This window comes from Ambystoma mexicanum, chromosome 7q (genome assembly GCF_040938575.1).
Source record: "Ambystoma mexicanum isolate Mex_15411 chromosome 7q, UKY_AmexF1_1, whole genome shotgun sequence".
Lineage (NCBI taxonomy): Eukaryota > Metazoa > Chordata > Amphibia > Caudata > Ambystomatidae > Ambystoma > Ambystoma mexicanum.
In genome coordinates, this window is record NC_090941.1 from 943,975,373 (window position 1) to 944,003,138 (window position 27,766).

Sequence of the window (27,766 nt, forward strand, 5' to 3'; positions counted from 1 at the left end):
GAATGTTGCAGCGTGGTTACTGAATAGAATGTGCAGGACAGGGCGTAGTATTCCTATTCTGCACTCACTCCATTAGCTTCCTGTGCCTCAAAGCAATTCATGTAAGACCTATGACAATGTCCCCTGCTGCCCCTTGTCGGAGGAAGTTCTGGCCCACAGGTGGCTGAGTGTGGAATGGGGGACCGCTTAGCAACTGTGACCATACCACATGGTGACCACAAAAGTGATGGGTGGAAGGTTTCGAATGAATCTAAAACACTGGCAATTGCTCTGGGCCAACCTTCCACACCACCGTTTTTTAGCCCGTCTGCGCCATTGCAAAAGGGGACCAGCCATGTGCAAATCAGTCAGCAGCTGCCGCCACCGAAGGTAGCAGCCCAGCCCGAACTGCTAGGCCAGGTCCCCTCTGCACAGAAAACCAAGCAACCCCAGACATGTTTCGGCCTTGTTGGACCTCCTCAGTGAGGTGCAGCCTGGTTCCCTGTGGCGCAGCGAGCAAGGGACCCACGTCTGGGCATACCCTCTCTCACAAGGAGAAACAAACTGACCACAAAAGTGATGGGTGGAAGGTTTCGAATGAATCTAAACCACTGGCAATTGCTCTGGGCCAACCTTCCACACCACCGTTTTTTAGCCCGTCTGCGCCATTGCAAAAGGGGACCAGCCATGTGCAAATCAGTCAGCAGCTGCCGCCACCAAAGGTAGCAGCCCAGCCCGAACTGCTAGGCCAGGTCCCCTCTGCACAGAAAACCAAGCAACCCCAGACATGTTTCGGCCTTGTTGGACCTCCTCAGTGAGGTGCAGCCTGGTTCCCTGTGGCGCAGCGAGCAAGGGACCCACGTCTGGGCATACCCTCTCTCACAAGGAGAAAAAAACTGACCACAAAAGTGATGGGTGGAAGGTTTCGAATTAATCTAAACCACTGGCAATTGCTATGGGCCAACCTTCCACACCACCGTTTTTTAGCCCGTCTGCGCCATTGCAAAAGGGGACCAGCCATGTGCAAATCAGTCAGCAGCTCAGCTGCTGCCACCGAAGGTAGCAGCCCAGCCCGAACTGCTAGGCCAGGTCCCCTCTGCACAGAAAACCAAGCAACCCCAGACATGTTTCGGCCTTGTTGGACCTCCTCAGTGAGGTGCAGCCTGGTTCCCTGTGGCGCAGCGAGCAAGGGACCCACGTCTGGGCATACCCTCTCTCACAAGGAGAAACAAACTGACCACAAAAGTGATGGGTGGAAGGTTTCGAATGAATCTAAACCACTGGCAATTGCTCTGGGCCAACTTTCCACACCACCGTTTTTTAGCCCGTCTGCGCCATTGCAAAAGGGGAGCAGCCATGTGCAAATCAGTCAGCAGCTGCCGCCACCGAAGGTAGCAGCCCAGCCCGAACTGCTAGGCCAGGTCCCCTCTGCACAGAAAACCAAGCAACCCCAGACATGTTTCGGCCTTGTTGGACCTCCTCAGTGAGGTGCAGCCTGGTTCCCTGTGGCGCAGCGAGCAAGGGACCCACATCTGGGCATACCCTCTCTCACAAGGAGAAACAAACTGACCACAAAAGTGATGGGTGGAAGGTTTCGAATGAATCTAAACCACTGGCAATTGCTCTGGGCCAACCTTCCACACCACCGTTTTTTAGCCCGTCTGCGCCATTGCAAAAGGGGACCAGCCATGTGCAAATCAGTCAGCAGCTGCCGCCACCTAAGGTAGCAGCCCACCCCGAACTGCTAGCCAGGTCCCCTCTGCACAGAAAACCAAGCAACCCCAGACATGTTTCGGCCTTGTTGGACCTCCTCAGTGAGGTGCAGCCTGGTTCCCTGTGGCGCAGCGAGCAAGGGACCCACGTCTGGGCATACCCTCTCTCACAAGGAGAAACAAACTGACCACAAACAAAAGGGATGGGTGGAAGGTTTCGAATGAATCTAAACCACTGGCAATTGCTCTGGGCCAACCTTCCACACCACCGTTTTTTAGCCCGTCTGCACCATTGCAAAAGGGGACCAGCCATGTGCAAATCAGTCAGCAGCTGCCGCCACCGAAGGTAGCAGCCCAGCCCGAACTGCTAGGCCAGGTCCCCTCTGCACAGAAAACCAAGCAACCCCAGACATGTTTCGGTCTTGTTGGACCTCCTCAGTGAGGTGCAGCCTGGTTCCCTGTGGCGCAGCGAGCAAGGCATACCCTCTCTCACAAGGAGAAACAAACTGACCACAAAAGTGATGGGTGGAAGGTTTCGAATGAATGTAAACCACTGGCAATTGCTCTGGGCCAACCTTCCACACCACCGTTTTTTAGCCCGTCTGCGCCATTGCAAAAGGGGACCAGCCATGTGCAAATCAGTCAGCAGCTGCCGCCACCAAAGGTAGCAGCCCAGCCCGAATTGCTAGGCCAGGTCCCCTCTGCACAGAAAACCAAGCAACCCCAGACATGTTTCGGCCTTGTTGGACCTCCTCAGTGAGGTGCAGCCTGGTTCCCTGTGGCGCAGCGAGCAAGGGACCCACGTCTGGGCATACCCTCTCTCACAAGGAGAAACAAACTGACCACAAAAGTGATGGGTGGAAGGTTTCGAATGAATCTAAACCACTGGCAATTGCTCTGGGCCAACCTTCCACATCACGGTTTTTTAGCCCGTCTGCACCATTGCAAAAGGGGACCAGCCATGTGCAAATCTGTCAGCAGCTGCCGCCACCGAAGGTAGCAGCCCAGCCCGAACTGCTACGCCAGATCCCCTCTGCACAGAAAACCAAGCAACCCCAGACATGTTTCGGCCTTGTTGGACCTCCTCAGTGAGGTGCAGCCTGGTTCCCTGTGGCGCAGCGAGAAAGGGACCCACGTCTGGGCATACCCTCTCTCACAAGGAGAAACAAACTGACCACAAAAGTGATGGGTGGAAGGTTTCGAAATAATCTAAACCACTGGCAATTGCTATGGGCCAAACTTCCACACCACCATTTTTTAGCCCGTCTGCGCCATTGCAAAAGGGGACCAGCCATGTGCAAATCAGTCAGCAGCTGCCGCCACCGAAGTTAGCAGCCCAGCCCGAACTGCTAGACCAGGTCCCCTCTGCACAGAAAACCAAGCAACCCCAGACATGTTTCGGCCTTGTTGGACCTCCTCAGTGAGGTGCAGCCTGGTTCCCTGTGGCGCAGCGAGCAAGGGACCCACGTCTGGGCATACCCTCTCTCACAAGGAGAAACAAACTGACCACAAAAGTGATGGGTGGAATGTTTCGAATGAATCTAAACCACTGGCAATTGCTCTGGGCCAACCTTCAACACCACCGTTTTTTAGCCCGTCTGCGCCATTGCAAAAGGGGACCAGCCATGTGCAAATCAGTCAGCAGCTGCCGCCACCGAAGGTAGCAGCCCAGCCCGAACTGCTAGGCCAGGTCCCCTCTGCACAGAAAACCAAGCAACCCCAGACATGTTTCGGCCTTGTTGGACCTCCTCAGTGAGGTGCAGCCTGGTTACCTGTGGCGCAGCGAGCAAGGGACCCACGTCTGGGCATACCCTCTCTCACAAGGAGAAACAAACTGACCACAAAAGTGATGGGTGGAAGGGTTCGAATGAATCTAAACCACTGGCAATTGCTCTGGGCCAACCTTCAACACCACCGTTTTTTAGCCCGTCTGCGCCATTGCAAAAGGGGACCAGCCATGTGCAAATCAGTCAGCAGCTGCCGCCACCGAAGGTAGCAGCCCAGCCCGAACTGCTAGGCCAGGTCCCCTCTGCACAGAAAACCAAGCAACCCCAGACATGTTTCGGCCTTGTTGGACCTCCTCAGTGAGGTGCAGCCTGGTTCCCTGTGGCGCAGCGAGCAAGGGACTCACGTCTGGGCATACCCTCTCTCACAAGGAGAAACAAACTGACCACAAACAAAAGTGATGGGTGGAAGGTTTCGAATGAATCTAAACCACTGGCAATTGCTCTGGGCCAACCTTCCACACCACCGTTTTTTAGCCCGTCTGCGCCATTGCAAAAGTGGACCAGCCATGTGCAAATCAGTCAGCAGCTGCCGCCACCGAAGGTAGCAGCCCAGCCCGAACTGCTAGGCCAGGCCCCCTCTGCACAGAAAACCAAGCAACCCCAGACATGTTTCGGCCTTGTTGGACCTCCTCAGTGAGGTGCAGCCTGGTTCCCTGTGGCGCAGCGAGCAAGGGACCCACGTCTGGGCATACCCTCTCTCACAAGGAGAAACAAACTGACCACAAAAGTGATGGGTGGAAGGTTTCGAATGAATCTAAACCATTGGCAATTGCTCTGGGCCAACCTTGCACACCACCGTTTTTTAGCCCATCTGCGCCATTGCAAAAGGGGACCAGCCATGTGCAAATCAGTCAGCAGCTGCCGCCACCGAAGGTAGCAGCCCAGCCCGAACTGCTAGGCCAGGTCCCCTCTGCACAGAAAACCAAGCAACCCCAGACATGTTTCGGCCTTGTTGGACCTCCTCAGTGAGGTGCAGCCTGGTTCCCTGTGGTGCAGCGAGCAAGGGACCCACGTCTGGGCATACCCTCTCTCACAAGGAGAAACAAACTGACCACAAAAGTGATGGGTGGAAGGTTTCGAATGAATGTAAACCACTGGCAATTGCTCTGGGCCAACCTTCCACACCACCATTTTTTAGCCCGTCTGCGCCATTGCAAAAGGGGACCAGCCATGTGCAAATCAGTCAGCAGCTCCCGCCACCGAAGGTAGCAGCCCAGCCCGAACTGCTAGGCCAGGTCCCCTCTGCACAGAAAACCAAGCAACCCCAGACATGTTTCGGCCTTGTTGGACCTCCTCAGTGAGGTGCAGCCTGGTTCCCTGTGGTGCAGCGAGCAAGGGACCCACGTCTGGGCATACCCTCTCTCACAAGGAGAAACAAACTGACCACAAAAGTGATGGGTGGAAGGTTTCGAATTAATCTAAACCACTGGCAATTGCTCTGGGCCAACCTTACACACCACCGTTTTTTAGCCCGTCTCCGCCATTGCAAAAGGGGACCAGCCATGTGCAAATCAGTCAGCAGCTGCCGCCACCGAAGGTAGCAGCCCAGCCCGAACTGCTAGGCCAGGTCCCCTCTGCACAGAAAACCAAGCAACCCCAGACATGTTTCGGCCTTGTTGGACCTCCTCAGTGAGGTGCAGCCTGGTTCCCTGTGGCGCAGCGAGCAAGGGACCCACGTCTGGGCATACCCTCTCTCACAAGGAGAAATAAACTGACCACAAAAGTGATGGGTGGAAGGTTTCGAATTAATCTAAACCACTGGCAATTGCTCTGGGCCAACCTTACACACCACCGTTTTTTAGCCCGTCTCCGCCATTGCAAAAGGGGACCAGCCATGTGCAAATCAGTCAGCAGCTGCCGCCACCGAAGGTAGCAGCCCAGCCCGAACTGCTAGGCCAGGTCCCATCTGCACAGAAAACCAAGCAACCCCAGACATGTTTCGGCCTTGTTTGACCTTCCACCCATCACTTTTGTGGTCAGTTTGTTTCTCCTTGTGAGAGAGTGTATGCCCAGACGTGGGTCCCTTGCTCGCTGCGCCACAGGGAACCAGGCTGCACCTCACTGAGGAGGTCCAACAAGGCCGAAACATGTCTGGGGTTGACCATTGCACTTGCTTTTTGGTATGCAGTCTTTACATCGAATGTTTTGAAGAATTAACATATATCAAATCTTTTATCACGAAACATTTTATGAAGAATGCACTAAGGGATGGTGTAAACAGTTGGGGTGGGTTTTCAGGGGTGGAAAAAAATGATCGTTATATTTTTCCTTATAAAGGTTTCGTTATAAGTGCATTCTTCATAACATGTTTCGTTATAAAGACATGTTACCTTGCTTTTTGGGTCTGTGGCAAAATAGCATGTACCGAAGTATTTCTCCCACTGAGTCTATGAAACCAAAGGTTTGCACATCAAAGCAAAGTCAGAAATATGGAAAATAAAGATACTTCAAAACATCTTTGAGCCAGTGTAACCCCAACAGAAGTGATTAAAAAAATGGCAGACCGGCCCACGACACACCCAGGAGCACCACTCAGGTTTACCCAATAACAGGCCCCCACCACACAAGTGCAAACCCTCATAGGGAGTCAAGCCTTGGGGGGGAGGGGTTACTGCCCTATTAAATATGGGAGTTGGAGAGAAATTTGTAGGAGATTGCCAGACATGAACAGGAGATGGTGGTGGTTGAAGGAGAAATGAGATTGGAAGAGAAAAAGTGGTTTTACGAAATCAGAGGCAGGAAAAAGAAATGACAGTGGAGTAGGTTGGGAAGGAGGAGGAGGAGGAGATTGGCGATCGGAGGAAGGTGTGTTGAGAGTATTGGGTTGGTGGATGAAATCAGGAGTCTGGTCGGGGTAAGAAGGACATTGATGAAGAAGACCTGGAAGTAGTTGAAGGATATGTTTGGAAGCCTGGAGTATACGAAAAGGAGGACTTGAGAGAACATCAGGCAGTGTTACGAAGGAAATGGAGACATTTTCAGACATTGGCAAAGAGAGTTTGGAAATTAGACTGGAGGGAGTATGACTGAAGTAGTTGGAGAAGATAAGTAGTAGGCAGGAAAATACCTGAAAGTGGTTGGAGGAAGTATGGAGGAGGGCAGAGAACATCGGGGGCGATCAAAGAGAATAAGGAGGAAGTTGAGCCCATCATGAGAAGGTGGAAGAACTAAGGAGCAAGAGAAATGGGTAGACTAGGAAGATTAGTTTTAGGTGAAGACCCGTTTTTTTTGTTTCTTGGTAAACGTAGCCTTAATAAACAAGGGGCATTTGGTGTGGCTAATTTCTTGGTCCCGTCACCCTATGTGCCTTCCATGTTTGTGGTCCCCTTTTTCTTCTGACCAAACCACATCTCTATGTCACTTATTCGTTCTGCTCTATTCCCCCTTAGTCTTCATCATCCCCCTCCTTCAGGTGAAAAAGCCTGGGGTCATGGAATTTTGCTTTGTTAATGGCTATTTAATCTTCGGGAAAAGACTGACAAGCTGGCTTTACCCTTTATGATCGCTGTGACTCCCACACTCACTGCAGTTCCAATACACCCTTGTGTCGGCGGGCAAAATGACTAATTATACACATAAACATAACCCCTCTTCGCCTAAGTCGCAGTGTCCAGCCAATATTCTGATCAGTTGTAGAATCTCATCATGTAAAGGGCAGTTGCCTTACACCTATTCCAAGAAGTTAAGACTTCTCTTTATCTAAAGAGTTGGTTTCAGTAAGTCAGAAACCTTGGTCTAGACTCCAAGTAAACAAGTTAAACATTCTCTTACATCAGGGAATCCGGTTTGGTCCATGGACCTATTTCCCACCAATTAAGGGTTTATATGGTCCTTTTCACTAAAGTTAGTCACAGCCATCTGAGAAGAGAGCGCCTGAAGGCCTCCGTGGCTCGAGGTTCCCCAATGGACTACAGTTTCCCACTAAGACGCATCCATCCAGTTTCTTGGGTCTATTCAGCATTCATAAAGTTGGGGCCCTCTGATTATCTACAAAGAGACAGGCCCTGATGGGAACTAGCACACTGTGCTCCTCAATATGTAGTTGTGCTTGCTCCATTCATACCTTCAGCAATCTCTCTCTCTCTTTCTCTCTTTCTCTTTCTTTCACTCTCTTTCTTTCTCTCTCTCTTTCTCTCTCACTTCCCCCTCTAATCATTCACCTTCCGGTTAATATGTCTCCCCTTTCTTTCCTTCTCTTTCTTTCCTTCGCTCTCTCTTTCTCTCTCTCTTCCCCCCTCCAAGCATTCACCTTCCGGTTTATGTGTGTCTCCTTATTCATCCCTCTCTCAATGGCAACGTCAGCTCCTGCATTCTCACGTCTACTGAGCATTGGTCTACCACGCAATGCAGCTCTACTTGCAATGCAGCTCTACTTACAATGCAATTTCCCATCTAGCTGATGCAATCACCATGCTATCTGAGGACATTGGGTCATTCTGGAGCATATTTCAAGCCCATCTCTGGCATCTTATTTTACAGACCGCCAGACTTGATGTGTAATCTGGTCAGAGATGGTAAATCATCTGGTCTACACTGCTAGCCCTAGAGCATTACACAGTGCTTCGACACCAGAACCTACAGCAGGTGGCGTTATACGAATGCAAGATAACATAACATGTAAAGGTTTGTGGAGGGGTACATTCCCATGCCCCAATTTTTACTTACCTCCTCTCTCTCTCTATAGTCCACAAAGTAGTGGTTGTGTGAACACTTATATTCTTTAGCGATTTGCTCTGGAATCTAACCATAGAATTCCCAATCGCGAAGACCCTTTGCTCATCACCAAACATTCTAACAGAGAAACAGGCAGGTTAGGCAATGACACGGTATATTACCATACAAGAGCTCACTCTGGAATGTAACATTGAATTCCAAATGAAGAAGCCCAAAGCTCATCATCAAAAATTGCAATTGAGAAACAGGCAGGATAGGCAGTGACGTTGTGTATTACCATACAAGAGCTCATGCTGGAATCGAACAGCCCAAAGCTCATTTTCCAGAAGCCCAAAGCTCATCATCAAACATTCCAATAGAGAAACAGGCAGCAACAAACTCTATTTCTACATAGTTGTGCAGAAATGGGTCATGAAACCAGTGTAATGTCCTGTACTAAAATATTTGTCCTGAGCACACAAATCTTATTTTCTTTATTATTCAGTTTTATTTAATGAGCTTCATACAAAAAAAGCCCTGAGGGGCATGATTTTGCAAGACCCTCAGAAGCCGATGTAATTCAACATGGCTTTCCCGTGTGAAAGAAGCCATTTATTTTGGAGGTGCTTTCCATTCCACCTAGCAGTACTTAACCACAGACTCAGCATTCGCATGACTGGCATAGTGGTTCTCAGGTGGCTAAACCCACCTTCATGATAGAATGCAGGGCATGTAGGTTGGTGTACCTCAAGCAGTGACTTACAAAATCCTCAAGCCTTAAGGGCACTCTTGCACACTTGCCAACCAATCATTTTTTTCGTTCTATGAGACCTCCTGTAGCAGGGTTGCGGATCCTGATCAATTGCCACAGTGATGGCTGTCCAAGCCTCATGTAGGTACGTGGCCCTAAAGTAAAAGATCACCAGCTTCCACATCTCCTTCTGTGGCTCTTGCTCCCACTTCCCCCACAGATCGGAACATTCTATAGGATTGAAGTCTTCAAACTATGGGGTGTGCCTCACCCCGCAGGGGGTCAGAAGGGGGGGCACAGGACCTGGCTCGAAAAGACCAACAAATGGCTGCTGTAGGATGTGTAAGGAAGGCATGGTATCAAATAGTGAAGACAGACACAAGTGATCACATTTCAAGGGCGTTTATTGAACTTCAATTGGTTGGTAGAACGCCTATCCAATCCTGAATCTAAAAGATGGGAGCTAGTTATGACCATCAAATAATAATGCAGTCCTAGTGGAGTCTGTCAAATTAAAAGGGCCTATACTAATAAACCCATTGCCAATCCTTACTTCTAAATACAAAATGGTGTGGGATAGCCATCGATGCAAAAGAAAAGTGTTCAAGAAATAATATGGCAGGATAGTTGAGCAGTTAGCTTCCCTTCCCCACGTTTTTAGCACGGGGCAAGGCGACACGTGCAGGCTTTACACACACTCTGCCTTCTTGGCCACGAGGTATAACAGTTCAACACATAGGCATCAGGGCCTTCCGCCAAAGTCTCTCTCGTTTTGATAGTCTCTTATTGCAGAGGGCCTGTTGCAGCAAACAAAACACAAAGTTTCCTTTCCTTTGTCAGGGTTTCACTTTCATAAGTTCAAGACTGGTCTCCCTTCTTCAGGCTCGGACCACGGGTCCCCCTCGGCTGGGCTGAAATCCCTTTGTTCCACAATGTTCACAACTTGGTCTCCCTCATTTGTGCTCTGACCATGGATCCCCCTCTTCCGGGCTCAGATCCCCTTTTGATAACAGAATCGAAGACTTTTGAATGTGTAATGGGTTTTGCTTTCGAAACGTCGCAGGACCACTTTAATTCACTTCACACAATTTACACTTCACATTAATCGTCTACTTTCGTTTCTTTTGTCAGGATACCATATAAATACCTTCGACTAAGCACATTCACAGTGCTGGATTACTCTGTCAACAGTATTGTATCTTTCCTTCCAATGTTCAAATTTTCACCAGCAATTTAGCTTCACTCGCGTCTTTCATCACACGTGTTTAACAATGTTCGTTTACAGTGTTGCCGCTTGCAACCTTGACTTCAACTTAGACCGGTCTGGCATCAGTCTCCCCAACTCACTGGCTGTGTTGTTCTCTGTCGGTTCTTTGTTTTTGGGGCCAAGGACGATACCACAGCATCTGCTGCTCCTCCCCGACTTGGTCAGTTATGCGGGAGGAACTTCTGTATCTCCGACACAAAATGCAGGATTCTTCAGCCTGGTTTCCAGGTCTTAGGTTTTCTGCCTTGAAAGTCTCTTGAAAGTAACGGTTTCCTGCCAATGTCAAAGGTGTTACCCCTCCCACAAACCCCTCATGCCTGGCCGTCTTTCTCCCCTTGTTCAGCTGCAGACTCAAAAATGCTGTACCTTGGTGTGTTTTGCCTTGTTCAGAGTGTGCTCTTGTGCTCTGCCTTTTATCAGTGTGGGGAAGTGTAATAAATGCCAGGTGTGAGTGATTCTCAATAATTGCCTGACCTCGCCTGACCATAGTATTGGGACAAGTGAGGTACACGGCTTGGGTGCAATTCTGTTTTCTTCCAGAGCGGGCTGTCAGTGTAAAAGTGTTCATGCAGGAAAAAGGGGGGCAAGGGGTTTAAGTTCCTAAATACCCAATCCTGTAGGATAGGGTAAAGGTGTTACAGGGAAGAGAGGGATACTGTGTCTCACCAGCCTGTGTCTCACTCCCACTCCCAGAGGACCCCTCAGCCAGGTGATCCTCCCACACTGGTCCACCCCCAGGAACTGCATCCAAAAGGGGTGGCTGTGTCTTGGCCACCTGAATGACAAAACCCTGGGGACTAGCAGGTGAGACACCATCTGGTTTCTCACATACCCTTCCCCTATGTGATGTAGATGCACTTGGTCTTTTCCAAGGTCCTCCTTTTTTGGGGTCTTGGAGAGAACAAGGGGAAAAGGTATCCAGGGATCTTTTCATATTCCATAGGTTTCCTTTCCTCCATTTTGGAAGAGGCAGAGTGTTTGTGTATGTCTCCCGAATGTATCCTACAAACTAGGATTGAGGTGGTGATTGCATTAGGTTTTCCTGAGGTTTTAAAGGTACCGCTTGGCGAATGGTAGGTTCCTGAGATTTGGTTTCAGTACACTCCCACACCGGAGAGGTTTGGGAGCAACAGTCAGGTTGCCAACAATCCTGAGATACAAACTCTCTAGGGGAATTCGGTATATCTTGTAAGAGTAGAAAATGCAGGAACGTTTCTTCCCACAATTACTTCTTCGGGAAGTCCAGGAATAATGGCGGATGACACCAGCCGTGATTCACCCATGATGTTAATTTACGTAGGTACTTTGGTGTAGTTTTCATTATCCCTGTGTACACATGTGAATCTCACTAGGGTTGCATTTTCTAGGTCTGCCATTGTTATCAAATAGCCCTTATGGTGGTCTGCTTGCTGCCTGAATCAATTAGTGCTTTTACTAGCCTTCCATTTACTAGGCTTTTTATAGGTAAAGTCAGTTGAAGACTGGCATAGACATATGCTGAAGTTTTCTAGATCAGCATCTGTTTCTTCCCACTCGTCCCCTCTGAGGCATCCTATTTCAATTGGCTCTTCTTTTAGATTTTTAGGGCAATGTCGAGCCAAATGGCCAGTTTCTTTGCATGAGAAACAAATAGGGGGTGATGGTTTAATCTCTTTGAATTCTTCTCTCCTGCTTTCCTCTCTACACTTCGGGTCTGGTCTTCTGATTTCTATTCTTTCTTTCAGGGACCACTCTTTGGGTTTAGGGAGTCATCTATATAGTACATGGGTTTGAGAACAGTATGTGGGTTTGTGATCCTTCTGTTCTTTAATTCTGTGTATAGAGTGAAAATGTTTTGCTGAGTCTATTTTGGGCAGTGTCAGTAGCCATAACTATGGTAGGTCAGTTTAGCTGTAATACCACTTTTTGTAGAAAATGGGGTAGATAATTGGTGAATTGCTCTAAAATGATTATTTCAACCAATTCTTCCATGGTCTTGTTGTTCATCCAAAGGGCTACCGTGTTCTTAATTCATTCCCCTAATTCGAGGGGGTTTTCTCCAGGGTTTAATTTAATAGCCTTTAGTTTCAATCGATAGAAGTTACAGGTTTGGCCTACTCTTTTAAGAAATTCCTCTTTTATAGACATAAAAATAGCTCCTTGGGCAAGGTTAAGTAGCTTGTAAGCGGTCTGTAACTCGCCTTTCAATAGGGGTCCCAAATTTTTAAAAAAGATGTTCTTTCCACCCCAATTGCACAGCTAACCATTTGAAATTCAAAAAGAAGTTCCCTAGATCTTCACCCTCCTGATAAGGTTGTAGTATCCCTTGAGGTATTATGGGTCTAGTCTGCAACTCAACTAATTTTGATACATTTTCTTGAAGACTGATTTCTGCCTGCATCTGATGAGCAGCCAGCCGGGTCATCACATCTTCAAGCTTGACCATACCTTCCAGGGGAGTAAGGGATCCCTCCATGACACTTTCTTAATCGGAATAAAAAGAGTCTCAACCTCCGAAAGAGTTTTTGAAGTCGTCTGATTATCTGAACTTCATCCCGATGGAGGTGAAGATCTGGGTCTGTCGATATCTACACCCGGTGGGCCAGGAACTGAAACTAGTCTGGTATAAAAAAGGAAAGATTTGGGGAAAGGCAGATTCAGGGCGCTAGGTCTAATGAAGATGTGTGCAGGTCTTATTTTTAAGACTATTCCATCCCATTGTTAAATAATTATAGTGGGAGAGCAGAAGGGTATCTAACAATAACTGGGTTTTGAAAAACAAATCTTGTTTGATGATTGGGATTTGAAGCTGGGAAGACAAGGTCTCTTTTATGGTGCATATTCTATCAGACTCAAGGAGTCCAATAATCCTATTTTCGCCTTCTGGTGATATAACGATTATTAGCATAGGTTTTCAATTTTAGTCAGTTGAATCATATCCCACTCCTGACACCACATGTAAGGAAGGCATGGTATCAAACAGTGACGACAGACACAAGTGTTCAGGGTGTTTATTGAACTTCAATGGGTTGTTAGAACGCCAATCTAAACCTAAATCTAAAAGTGGAGCAAGCTACGACCATCAAATAATGCAGTCCTAGTGAAGTCTTTCAAAATAAAAGCCTATACTAATAAACCTATTGCAAATCCTTACTTCTAAATGCAAAATGGTGTGGGATAACAATGTATGCAAAAGGAAAGTGTTAAAGAAATGATATGTCAGGATAGTTGAGCAGTTAGCTTCCCTTCCCCACATTTTCAGCACGGGGCAAGGTGGCACATGCGGGCTTCGCACACACTCTGGCTTCTTGACCATGAGGTAACAGTTCAACACTTAGGCATCAGGGCCTTCTGCTAACATCTCTCTTATTCTGATAGTCTCTTATTGCAGAAGCCTGATGCAGCAAACAAAACACAAATGTTCCTTTCCTTTGTTAGGATTTCACTTTCATACCTTCAAGACTGGTCTCCCTCCTTCAGGCTCAGACCATGGGTGACCCCTTCAGCCGGGCTCAGATCCCTTTGTTCCACAATGTTCACAACTTGGTCTCCCTCGTTCGGCTCGGACCATGGATCTCCCTCGTCCGGGATTAGATACCCTTTTGATACCAGAAGCAAAAACTTTCAAATGTGCGATGGGTTTTGCTTAAACCATTGCAGGGCCACTTCGATTCACTAAACACAATTTACACTTCACATTAATCTTCTACTTATGTTTCTTTTGTCAGGATGCCATACAGAGACCTTCGACTGAGCACATGCACAGTGCCAGACCACTCTGTCAACGGTATCGTATCTATCCTTCTATTGTCCAAATATTCACCAGAAATGTAGCTTCACTCGCATCTCTGACACACAATGCAGGATTCCTCAGCCTGGTTTTGTGGTCTTGTGTTTTCTGCCTTGAGAGTTTCTTGAAAGTAATGACTTCCTGCCAACAAGGTCAAGGGTGCTGCCCCTCTCACAAACCTCTTGTGGCTGGCCGCCTTTCTCCCCTCATTCAGCTGCTGACTCAAAACTGCTGTACCGTTGTGTGTTTTGCCTCGCTCAGCGTATGCTCTCGTGCTCTGCCTTTTATCTGTGTGAGGAAGTGTAATGGAAGACAGGTGTGAGTGATTTTCGATAATTGCCTGGCCATAGTATTGGGTCAGGTACATGGCTCGAGTGCGGGTCTGTTTTCTCCCAGAGCAGGCTGTTTGTGTAAATGTGTCCGTGCAGGAAAAGGAGGGCCGGGAGATGAGTTTCTAAATATCCCATCGGGTAGGATGGGGATAAAGGTGTTACAGGGAAGAGGGATACTGTGTCTCACCATCCAGTGCCCCTCTCCCGCTCCCCGAGGACCACTTACCCGGGTGATCCTCCCGGACTGTCCCACCCCCCAGGACCTGGATCCAAAAGCGATGGCTGTTTCCTGGCCACCTGAATGACAGCACCTCAGGGACTACCGGGTGAAAAACCTGTTTTCTCACAGATGGGACATGTCCTATCCTAAGATGGCCCCCGTTGCACATACTCGGTGTGAGGGGCCAGGGTTAGGGTCAGTGGGAGTGGCTGACCCAGGAAATAGAAATCCTGGAAGCACGCTCTGTCCCTTTCCAGAGAGCGCACCTCCAGGGTGTTTTGGAGCGGGTGGGGGAGCCCTGGGGTTGTTTGTCAAAAGTGTGGTGGGGTGTTGGGTTGGTCTTGGAGCATGTGGGGCAGCCCTGGGGATGTTTTTGTAGCAGGTGGGGGGCCCTGGGATTATTTTTGGAAGTGTGCGGGAGTGATGAGGTTGTTTTTGAAGCGGGTGGCGGAGCCCTGGGGTTGTTTTTGGAGCTGGTGGTGGAGCCCAGGGGTTGTTTTTAGAGCAGGTGGGGGAGTCCTAAAGTTGTTTTTAGTGTGGGTGGGGGGGCTCTGGTATTGTTTTTGGAGCGGGTGGGGGGACCATTGGGTTGTTTTTGCAGCAGGTGGGAGGCCCTGAGATTGTTTTTGGAGCAGATGGGGGAGCCCTGGGGTTGTTTGTGGAGAGGGTGTGTGGCACTGGGACTAAGCAGGGTAGGGGCATCCCACAGACTTTGCAGTGAGTGGGGTAGGAGGAGCAGGGCAGGGGGAGCCCCAGGTCTGCGCTGAGAGCAAGGTGAGGGTGCCCAGGAACTGTGCTGATAGCAGGGTAGGGCGAGCCATGGGATAGTGGTGGAAGCAGGGTGGGGAGAGCCCAGGGACTGTGGTGGGATGTGGAGAGCCCATGGACTGGCCTAGGAGCGGGATGAGTTAGCCCAGAGACTGTGATGGGAGCATGTGGGGGAGTCCAGGGACTATACGCCAAGAAGGTTGCGGCGCGCAATAGTTCAAATCTATTTGCATTTACTGGCAATTTGGCATTTTCGGATGGGCCCAGCCTGCCCACATTAGGCTCACTTTGAGGACCACTGCTCCAGGAGGATGGTTTGGATGCATGTCCTGAAAAGGGACCTCCAAAAGAGTAATTTTCCATGACAACCTGTCTCAGGTCATTACACCAAGATGCTCTCCTCCAACAACAGAATACTCCAGATTAGATTGGTCCAAGGCCATTCACCTCACATACCAGCCTATGGCTCTCAGCCAACATTCAATGCTTCTAGGCCATTTTCTTTGTGGACACCAACCAGTTACTTTCAGACAGCATTCATGGAATGTTTGGCTGCTCACTGTTGAGCAAGCAAGCAGCCCCAGGCCTCTTAAATTATCCCAGTCTTACTTGCCCTTTACCTTTGTACACTCTCTCGAGAGCAAAACATTCTCAGGTTTTTAAGATTTCCCAAGACCCTCGGCTCCTTCAGCTCTACCAGACTGCATAGTCGAACCAAGTCTGTGCTCTGTATCAGCTTTTCTAGAGACTGCCTGGTGTGCTTGCTGCCATGATAGCGCCATACTCCCTGCATGGCTGTTTCTGCACTTCCCTTCTTCTCTCTGACCTTTTATGTGCCTCTAGCCCCAGCTCTGCATTGTTCACTTCCAGTTTGGTTTGCCTATAGCCACCAGGTGGTTTTATTTTCCCCAGCTATTGCAGGTCTAGGATGTCTTCATAAGGCTTGGCAATCGTCTTTAGCCCAGGCAAAATTCCTGCCTTCCTTGCTCTGCTCCACTCTGGCTACCTGCGCTCCTTCACTGCTGGTGTCATAGATACTGTGGATCTTCTTTTCAGACTGGTGAGTCTCCATGGAGATCAGTGCTGTCATACAGGATTCCACTGGGTTGACTAATATGTTGTAAGAGGCTCAGTTCCATATCTATCTGCGAAAGTCCCGAATGCCCTATGGGACCCAGTGGCTTTACAGCTTATCTCAGATTACTTCTTGTCATGACCTCATGATCTTCAGTGTTTAGATTCTGCCCTGGTCCACACCGACATTTTGGACCTGCAGCGAAGGCTGCTTATGGGTTGGGTCCCCCCTGTCTTGCCCAGGCACTTGGATGAGCTGTAACCAAAATAATCTTTCTAGGACTTGGACCCCCTACTGTTGACCGCATATACAGCTGGGAAATAGGTTTTTGGGAACAGGGCAGATTTACCTCAATGTATTCGAGGCCTTCAGAGGCTAAGTCATCAGGAACAGGGGGAGAGAGAATGCACTGGGGGCTTTGTGACTACCACCCCATACCGCCTGCAGATAGCACACAGCTCTGGCAGAGCCTGCTAGGCAGCGTTTTCTAGTGTTGCAGAGTCCCCTCCAAACCTTGGGATGGGATCAGGCACCTGAAGTAAAGAATAAAGAGAGCTTTTGGCATGCGTTTCTGGTAATGTTTATTAAATGTTGTTGGGATGGTCTATTATTTACCAGAATGGAGCGAGAGGTGAAATAGAACTTGGTATTTGTTTTAGCAAATCCTTCTTAAATTGCACTAACCTTTTAAACAATGATTTAGAAGAGAAAGGGGGACTCGAAAACGATTTCTTTTCATTTTCGTCCCTAACATGATCAAGCCTCCGTTGCAAACTCCCCAATGGGTGCCTTTGATTTTAAGAGCGCAATCTCTGCTGAAAGCGACAGCCAGAGAATTGGGCAATCTGTCTGTGCGGGTCGTCTGCAAGGTTATTAAAGGTGGACATGATAAGCAGAAAATAGCGATTATGTAACCTAAAGCCAGGGAGCGTTATTTCTTCAGGACAATGATGACCCAGCACTGCGGAGGCATGATTCAGCCCCAGTAGGGCCAAGGTTTTTGCACATTCCTGGGAGAGACAGGCTGTGTCCTCATTTTGCAATGTTTTAGTTCAAACACGTTTATCTCCCATATCTAATCTAGCCAGACATGCCAGGATTTACTTATCTTGCATATCCAGACCTTTCTATTGGCACTTAGCACAGGTGCATATCAGGTCAAACTACCAAGATCTGAGGGAGAATGTAATTATTCTCCACATTTCTTGTCTAGCCCAGTTGAGTACCACAGGCTCGATTCGCACGTAGAGGTGTGCAATCACGCTAAAATGTGCATGCGTGATAACTGGCCCATTGAAATCCAGCAAGGGCTGTGGATTAAATTCGCAGACGCGATGCATGAAGGAAATGAGCAGATGACATCACATCTGACCCCATCCGTGAAAACAAAAATATTGTGCCAAATGTGCTTGAAAATAACTGACATGCACATGTAGTGACATTTGCATAGAACAAGTGTGCATCTAATGTATCACCAACAAAGTGTGTATTTACTTTCATAGTCCAGAAAATGGCCCTCGAAACACTCCTTTGGGTCGTGGCTGGCAAACTCAATGTCTGACACAGAAATATGGTTTCAGGGTGTGGGTTCAGTTGCCCGGATGGTATTAGCACAAGCACCTTTAGGAATTTGAGGCTCCTCTAAAAATGAAAAGGTGGAGGACGACAAGCGGAGGTGATCCTGTGCAAAAGGGAATCTGGTCTCCCTCTGGATCTCTTCTCTAAGTACAGTCTCGGGGATAGAGTGCTCCGCATGCTGCTGAACTCCAAAACACAGTGCCAGGTGTATAGCTTTCAGCTCGCTATTTGTGATACTTACAGGGATATGGTGCCCGGCTCACTTCTTTGGCTCTCAAGGATATAGTGGCCAGCTTGCTTTTTTTAATGGTTTCACCGTTTCAGTAGCTCTTTTTTAGGGATTTAGTGGCCAGCTCACCTCTACTCATCCATATGGCTAGACTGGCAACGGTGGACTGCTTTTTTGGGTCCAGCTGCAGGGCTAGGTTGACTCATGGTGCTTCACCAACATAGCGAGATTGCTGTTCTGTGTTTACCTACATAACTAGATGGACGCATTGTACAACCTGAATTAGTACCCAGCGAGGGACAACCAGATTGTAACATGCAATCTGATTGGCCCTCGCCAGGGCTTTACCCGAACGGGAATCCCTCTCCCGGCGTTCTTTTCCTTTGTCCCCGGCAGGGGGGGAGGTGTGGCAGCCCCTCAGCCAATGAGGAGGCTCGGAATGGGGTAATCCAGTCCGAGCCACCACACGGCTGAGGGGCTGCCACACCTCCCCCACCACCAGGGAGCGAAGTAAGTGTTCCCCCCGCCTCCCTGCCTCTCAATCCAAACAATCCCCTCCCTGCCTCCCAACCCAACCCAACTTAACTTCTTTTTGGTCCATTTCGAGAGGGGACGTGCAGGGAACACTTCTGACCCCAGCGCATCTGCTCCCGATCCGCGACAGGCCGTCATGGAAAGGAAGAAGGGAATAAACATAGTCCCTTCTGTCCTTTCCATGGTGGCCATTTTTTTTTTAACCTTTTTTCTATTTTTTTTCAATGACCGCCATGGAAAGGTAGAAGGGACTACCTATTATTGCCTTCTCCCTTTCCCTGGCGGCCATTTGATTTTTTTTACCTTTTTCAATACAATTTGAAAGGCCGCCATGGAAAGGGAAAACAGACTCAGTTTTCCCTTCCCCGGCAGCCATTTAAAAAAAAAATATATCATTTTATTTTTCAAAACACCAGAGCGTTTCGGAGCAGAAAAACAATGCTATTAGTATGTCGGTCTTGCAGGCCAGGGTACTAATAGTAATAAACTCCTTGCCGTGGGGGCATTACTGAGTCCGGTAAAGCCCCGGGGCCTTTGTTAAGGCCCCAAGGCTGTAACTATGGCCCTGCAGCTCAAGGGCTATTGGTTAAATAATAGATTGATTCTGTGTTAACCTGCAGAACCAGATTGAATACTTGTGTTTACATTAACAGCCACATTGCCCCACTGTGTTCAGCGGCACACCCAAATAGAATTCTTGTATAACATGTAATATTAAACTGCCTCATTGTGTCCATCTACATAGCTAAGATGCTGCATTGTGTTCACCTGCATAGCTAGACTGCCCTGTTGTGTTCACCCAGACCGCCAGATCACCTCACTGTTCATCTCCATATCCAAATGGACTCATTGTATAACATGACTGCCTCTTTATGCTCACCTTGCTATCCAAGATGCAATGTTATGTTTCACCTGGATAGTTAGACTGCCTCATTGTGTTAACCTGCATACAGATAGGCTCACCTAACCATAACCCATCATCCAATCCCCATCTTCTCTCAACTAACTCATCACTGCTAAAATCTTGCAATCTGACATCTCATCCCTTCTCCCCCAACAGATGACCCTTGTAGGTGTAATCTAGTGAACACACCACTACCCTATCAACAGCCCAACTGAACACTGCTTGCAAAAAAGGGGCTGTCAGTATGGCGTACATGCCCCAAGAACTTAGAGTTTCCACATTGGCACACAGGTAATGGGTACTTCCGAACTTCACCCAACACCACAGGCTTTCTGAATCTGTGTTCCCTCTGTCACATCAGCACCCTGGGTGGGGGCGCCAGTCAATCGGGGAGCTCAAAACGTGGGCTGAATCCTTTGGGATAAGCCTGTGTTCCGAGTGCCCCTCGCACTGTGCCGTCCTTCCTCCCTCCCACCTCCCCCATGCCGCCTTTAGCACCCGTGAGTAACACAGTAACTAAGTTCACATTTTTGCAAAAGGACAAACTTGCCTTTATTCCATCCTGCGAGACACGCATCGGGAGCAGGAGTCTATCTTAAGTGTTTACTGAAAACGGACTACTGTTCCTGAAGCAGTGTCGCACGACGGAGTAAAGGTATGGTTTTCCCTTTTTTCCCCCTTTTTTTAACATTTTAACATTTCCTTCTAGCACCTGAATGTAGTTATTGGCATGTTCTAGTGCTAAAGGTGATATGCCCCTCAGCAGCGGGCCAACCCAGTTGGTAACAGCACCGCTACCCATATTAAGGGACCCTCACTTTTCTCAGACCCTTAACTTGGGCAGAGGGGCTTTACCAACAGAGTCGGCCCACCACCTCGTGGTATATTGCTTTATTAAGACCCTCTACCCCGTTCTCTTACATAGCCTTATGCAGCAAAGCCAACATTATCTGCAGATGGTTGCTATAATATGATTTGGTATTTATAACGTGCCTTTACACATGTGTTTCTAGGCGCCAGAAGACGAAGAGGGGAGACAGAGGGATGACACGACAAACAATCTTCCTAGGCTTTGTGACATTCAGATCGTGCAAGTGCAATGAGAAGTGCAGGGGAGAGAGTGTGGGGAGAAGTGCAGGGTAGGCGTACAATGGGAAGTGTGGCCAGGGCAGCAGGGCTCTGAGTAAGTGCAGGGACGGCAGAGGAATACACAGGTGCAGTCCCAGACTGGGAATGCTAGGTAGGCCAGAAGGCAGTGCAGGGTGACTGGACAAAGGGGTAGGATAGGATCCTTGTGTAACTCTGAGGGCAACTATGCCACCAGTCAGGGCGAGCAGACAGGTAGATTAGCAGGGGCGAGGGAGAGAGAAGAAGAAAAGAGGAAGGTCTTGAGGAGCTTCCGGAACTTCATGTGATCCGGCTCACATCTGAGAGGGGTAGGGAAGCACCTGCAGAGGAGAGAGATCAAACCCCACTCTCTGTTTGGAGAAGCATCTGACCCACAGAGAGTTTGAAGTAGCTGAGTGGAGGGCTCTAGAAGGAAGGTATTTAAAAAGAGAGTGTTGGGTATAGAGAGGATCACAGCCCCAGAAAGCCTTGTGGATGATGCAGAGGGTCTTGAACTTGATCCTCGTGGTCACAGGGAGCCAGTGGAGAGATTTTGGAGTTGGAGCGATGCAGTCACTGGGCTTGAGTCCAAGGATAAGTCTTGCATTCCTGTTCTTGATTAGTTGAAGAGGGTGAAGAGTAGAGTTAGGAAGATAGAAAAAGAGGCTGTTGTAGTAGTCAAGCCTGGAGAGAACCAGAACTCTGTGCTCTGGAGACAGTGGGCTTCTGGGGGAAGGTGTGAAAAGGTAGGATATCTCTGAGGAGGTGCAGCTGCAAGTGGGCCTTCTTCACAAAGTCCGTGATATGTGGGGAGAAGGAGAGAGTGGAGTCAAAGATGACGCCAAGGTTTTTTGCCTCACAGGAGGGTGAGGGGAGGGGGCCCCCAAGAATGGCGGCCAGAGGCAGAGAGGGAAAGCAGGAGCAGGGGTCCCAATGAGAAGGATCTTTGTCTTAATGGCAATCAAGGCAGAGGTTGTTAGGTGGACAAAAAGTGGTTGTTCCTAAAGAATTTAGGAACTCCCGTCCCCTGCACACTGTCTGATATCTGCAAAGCAGATCAATAACTTTCGTGTTTTTTTACTAAATTTCATAACACACAGTTCAATAGACAATTAAATAGGTGGGGCAGTCACAATGAATAACAAGCTCACAAAATTTATATAGACAACAAACATGATATTTATTGTACAATATCTCTGGGCCCGACGCGTTTCGAGTATAAACTCTTCTTCAGGGGCAAAAACATATTTCACAATTCATAATTCAATTTCTAGAAAAAAGTAGAGAAGGGTACAACTTAGTATTTTGCATATAATTCAATTATTCATACAAACTTTCAAAACATTAAATCATAGATGTAGTTTGAAACATTGTCAAGAGATGTCTAGGATAGTACCTAGTAGCTCGGTTTAGTATAAGTCCAGTCAGATAAGTAGTATCTGTAACCAACACGAAAAGGTTATAATTTGTGGGAAAATGACAAGCTACTCTATTTTCAACAAAACAAAAAAACAAAAAAATAAAAAAATAAAAAAAATGATATACAATTATGGCATTATCCATGCATATAGGTAGTGTGCCACTTACCAACTATGGAATAGGCATAGTTGCAAAAACATATACGATGTCCATGGATAGCGGGTGCTTTAGAGAGATAGAGTGTGTATCCACAATAAGTAAGAAATGTGAAAAGTCAATAGTATACTTAAGATGCAAGTATAGGCAAAAGTAACGGTAACAGAGTTTCATCAACACTTACATTAGTTTCCCAAAAGGATTCCGGCTAGCGGTACGTGGACTGAGTCAAAAGGGACAAGCAGTTCGCGCTAGTACATAGATCTGCATAAAAGTAAAGGAAAACGTAGGAGGAGGTAAATAATAGTAAAAAAGTTCCAGGTCTCGAGAGTGTCAGTGGACCCATAGATCACTTACTAGATACAGTGTGAATCCTTCAGCGAGCGAATCATGGCGAACAAATCATGGCGAACCTCATCCCGAACAAAGAGGATGTTGTTCATTCATGATTCTGCTCTTCTGTACTGAAAGTACTGCTGACGTATGAATGAGCATGCGTGGTAGCAGAGCGATCGATATGCATGCGTTTGCAACAAGTTGCAGGTAATTGGTGCGCATCATGTGTCTGACGACACAGAGAACCCGGCGTCAGAGCAACATGAAAACAAAGAAAAGCGCGCATGCGCGAGACTAGTGAGCGGCTAAAACTGCCTGAAAGTGGCTGTCTATTTTGTAGTAGGCAAGTAAGTGGCCATGAGGAGTAATGAAAATTTAGAAAAGAAGAATGCGGACCAGACAAAGTGGTTTTTGAAAGATAAAATGGATAAGTCAGACCGTCCTCTGCTAGTCAGTACCTCATTCAGTACATTGATATAGTTCAACACAAATGATATTACAGGCATTGATATAATGTACATACAGCTCCATATTTTGCAGAATTTACCATCAGAATGATGACATACATTGGGTAATAATATGGCATAGTTTTTCAAAAGGTAACTTCACAATCATTTGAGCACCCCAAAACTTAAAGAAGGAGGATATTGCGGTTTCAAAACAATCCTTAATAGCATATACATTTCTTTGAAAAATTACATTTCAACCATATGTGCACATGTAAACACAATGAGACCACCTTGATGGATAATTCACAGGTAACAGAGTACATTTATAAAAAATATGGGGATTTTAACCAAGATATGGTCAGTATGAATTGCTGTAACTAGAGTAGTTGAGGTGAAGGGTATGGTCCTCATAAATAGGGGCCGAGGTAGTAGTCCTCGTTCATGCCAAGAGGGGCAAGTGAATCAAGACAGTGTATCCAATAGAGTTCTCTCTGGGATAGTAGTTTTTGTAAGTCCCCACCTCTGGAAAGTGGATGTATTACTTTGAGTATTACCATTCTCATTTGTGCCACTGTGTGTTGATGATCTCTGAAATGTCTATACACCGGGGATTTGATAATTTTTAGTGCGAATATTTGACTTGTGTTCAGTACAACGTTCCTTGGCTTTCCTGGTAGATTTCCCTACGTAGTATTTTCCACAGGGACAACGCAGAGCATAAATAACGTTTTTTGAATCACAAGTTGCAAATTGTTTTAGTGAATTTTTCTTCCTAGTGTTTCCATGTTGAATGTGGTCTACTTTAATCACATTTGAACAGTGTTGGCAATTTAGGCACGGGTAAGTTCCCTTTTTAGGTTTAGACAAAAAGGTTTGGTTGTCTGTTTTTCGTTTTTCTGCTCTGATCAGACTGTCACGAAAGTTTTTTCCCCTCTTGTACAGAAGCATCGGGTGTTCCGGAAAAAGTCGGTTCAGTTGCAGGTCTGTTTTAATTATATCCCAATTCTTGTGGTTTATCCGTTTGACCTGAAAACTCTGGCTAGAGTACTTTAATGAATGAATAAGATTCCCGTTTTCATTTTTGGTCTTTGGATCCAGTAGGTCTTCACGACTTTGTGCTTCTGTTCTGAGTATTGCTTTATTGATCACATTTTCTGGAAATTTTCTGTCTTTGAACCTTGCCTTCATAATGGAATATCCGTCCTGTAGTCTGTCAACCTCTGAAGTTATTCACTTGACCCTGAGGAGTTGACTGTACGGTAAATTTTCTTTCAGGTGTTTTGGATGAAAGCTTTGAAAATGTAAGGTACTGTTCACATCAGTGGGTTTCCTGTATAACTGTGTTCTGAGTCCTGTGTTAGTTATTTCAATAGTGACATCCAAGAAATTTACATTAGGTTTACCAATGTCCATTGTGAACTGGATTCTCTCATTGCATTTGTTAAGGTATTCCCAAAAGGTGTTGAGTTCATCCTCGGTGCCTCTCCAGATTCCAAAGATATCGTCGATATATCTATACCAACTTTTGATCTTGTCTTTCCACCTGGTTTCGTTTAGAACATGGGTATGCTCAGAATAATACATGAAAACATTTGCGTAGTAAGGTGCGACTGGTGACCCCATAGAGGTACCTGAAGTTTGTAGGAAGAATTGACCATCAAATCTGAAATAGTTATTAAAAAGGATGATGTTGATGAGTTCAATTGCCAATATTTTATGAATGTTGATTTCTTCATGTTTTAGTAGGAACCATTCCAGTGCTTCAATGCCTTGGTTGTGGGGAATTGAGGTGTACAAACTGATTACATCTATTGTGAACAGTAACAAATTTGATTCATCCAATTCAAGGTTCTTGATGTTTTGTAAAAAATGAGTGGTGTCCTTTAAGTAAGTTTCAGTTTGGATCAGGGGTTGTTACGCCCGTGATATTGTTTACTCCTGGCAAGAATTTTATAATAGTAAACAAGCATATTTCACTCCAAGACAACCTAAACCACGACGGACTAACAACAATACCGATAGTAGCGATGTGAACAGTGGAGAATTAGAGGAAATTTTCATTACTCCTCATGGCTCATGGCCACTTACTTGCCTACTACAAAATAGACAGCCACTTTCAGGCAGTTTTAGCCGCTCACTAGTCTCGCGCATGCACGCTTTTCTTTGTTTTCATGTTGTTCTGATGCCAGGTTCTCCGTGTCGTCAGACACATGACGCGCACCAATTCCCTGCAACTTGTTGCAAACGCATGCGTAGCGATCGCTCTGCTACCACGCATGCTCATTCATACGTCAGCAGTACTTTCAGTACATAAGAGCAGAATCATGAACGAACAACATCCTCTTTGTTCGGGATGAGGTTCGCCATGATTTGTTCGCCATGATTCGCTCGCTGAAGGATTCTCACTATATCTAGTAAGTGATCTATGGGTCCACTGACACTCTCGAGACCTGGAACTTTTTTACTGTTATTTACCTCCTCCTACTTTTTCCTTTACTTCTATACAGATCTATGTACTAGCGCGAACTGCTTGTCCCTTTTGACTCAGTCCACGTACCGCTAGCCGGAATCCTTTTGGGAAACTAATGTAAGTGTTGATGAAACTCTGTTACCGTTACTTTTGCCTATACTTGCATCTTAAGTATACTATTGACTTTTCACATTTCTTACTTAGTGTGGATACACACGCTACCTCTCTAAAGCACCCGCTATCCATGGACATCGTATATGTTTTTGCAACTATGCCTACTCCATAGTTGGTAAGTGGCACACTACCTATATGCATGGATTATGCCATAATTGTATATCATTTTTACATTTTTTAAATTTTTTTGTTTTTTTGTTTTGTTGAAAATAGAGTAGCTTGTCATTTTTCCACAAATTATATATCCTTTTCGTGTTGGTTAGAGATACTACTTATCTGACTGGACTTATACTAAACTGAGCTACTAGGTACTATCCTAGACATCTCTTGACAATGTTTCAAACTATGATTTAATGTTTTGAAAGTTTGTATGAATAATTGAATTATATGCAAAATACTAAGTTTTACCCTTCTCTACTTTTTTCTAGAAATTGAATTATGAATTGTGAAATATGTTTTTGCCCCTGAAGAAGAGTTTATACTCGAAACGCGTAGGGCCCAGAGATATTGTACAATAAATATCATGTTTGTTGTCTATATGAATTTTGTGAGCTTGTTATTCATTGTGACTGCTCCACCTATTTAATTGTCTATTGAACTGTGTGTTATGAAATTTAGTAAAAAAACAGGAAAGTTATTGATCTGCTTTGCAGATATCAGACAGTGTGCAGGGGACGGGAGTTCCTAAATTCTTTAGGAACAGCCACTTTTTGTCCTCCATTTTCCCAACCTAGTTGCCAAGGTTGAGTCTTTTCTCCCCCGCACCTCAAATTATCTCTAATTCTATAAAGGTTACTCTAAAATACCCTAATACTCTTTTGTTAAATTATAGGTGTGCCCTGTGTTTTTGCTCATCTTCTTAGAGGTCGTTAGGTGACCATCCCTGAATAGCGGATAAACAGTCAGGAATGAGCGAGGAGGGAGAGGAGGCTGAGGGTAGCCTGAAAGAGAGAGCAGTGTCATCCGCATAACACTGAAAGTTAGAGGAGTAAGTAGAGATCAGGCGGGGCTAGGGGAGCCAGATAGACATTGAAGAGAGGATAGAGCCCTGGGGAACACCACATGTGGAAAGAGAAGTGGTGGAGAGAAAGGACCAAGTTGGACCTGGAGGGTCGGTCCATGATGAAGGAGGTCACCCACGCCAGAGCCTGTCCAGTGATGCCAAGGTTCTCACTGAGGCGGTTGATCGGGTGGCGTGATTGACCGGGTCAAAGGCAGAAGACAGGTCAAAGAAGATGAGGACAGAGTGAGAGCTGGAGTCAAGGTTGGAGAGCAGATCTTCACGGGAGTTCAGGGGAGCAGATTCCATGACACTGGCCCATTTGATGCAAGAGTGATGGTCATGAAGATAACCAGCAGATTCAGTGTTGTGGTTTAGCTGAGGGATGGACAATTTCTCAAAGAGTTTGCCCAGGAAAGGAGTGATGGAGATCGGGCGATAGTTGGTCGGCAGGAAGGATCAGCAGAAGGCTTTTTCAGAAGGGGGTGCAGAAGGGAGTGCTTGAGAAGAGAGGGGAAATATCCAGTGGCAAATGAATGATTGCAGAAATCGGCCCAGGCTGGAACGAGGGAAACACTGGTGTCCTTAATGTTCCTGGAGGAGCAGGTGAGCACCTGTTTGGATTAAACTTTCATAGACCGGCCTTGTCTAGAGTCATACCAAGAATTGCGCTTGAAGGCAGGCTTTGGATGGATCCTCATGACAGGGGCAAGGATATCAAGAGCATTGGAGATAAAGAGATGAAGGTTGGAGAGGACTGTGTCAGAGTGGGAGTCAGCCGCACGGGCAGGAGAAGGAGAGAAAGTAGAGGCAAAAGCGTCAACTGACACTTGCTTCTTAGGTCAAATGACTGCAAAGAAAGGTGGCAGCGTTAGGGTTAGGTTTTGCCTGGGGAACAATTTCCGGTGATAGAAAATCAGAATGTGGTCAGTTCAGGAGAGTGGAGCAGTGAGAGGGTTAGAGAGGGGTATGTCTGAGGAGATGAGAACATCCACGGTGTGTCACGCCAGAGGGACGAATAGAGCGGGAGAGAGACTCACAAAAGTTGCGGAAAGGCCCAGAGCGGTCAGAGGAGTCCAAAAGGATGTATTCCCAAG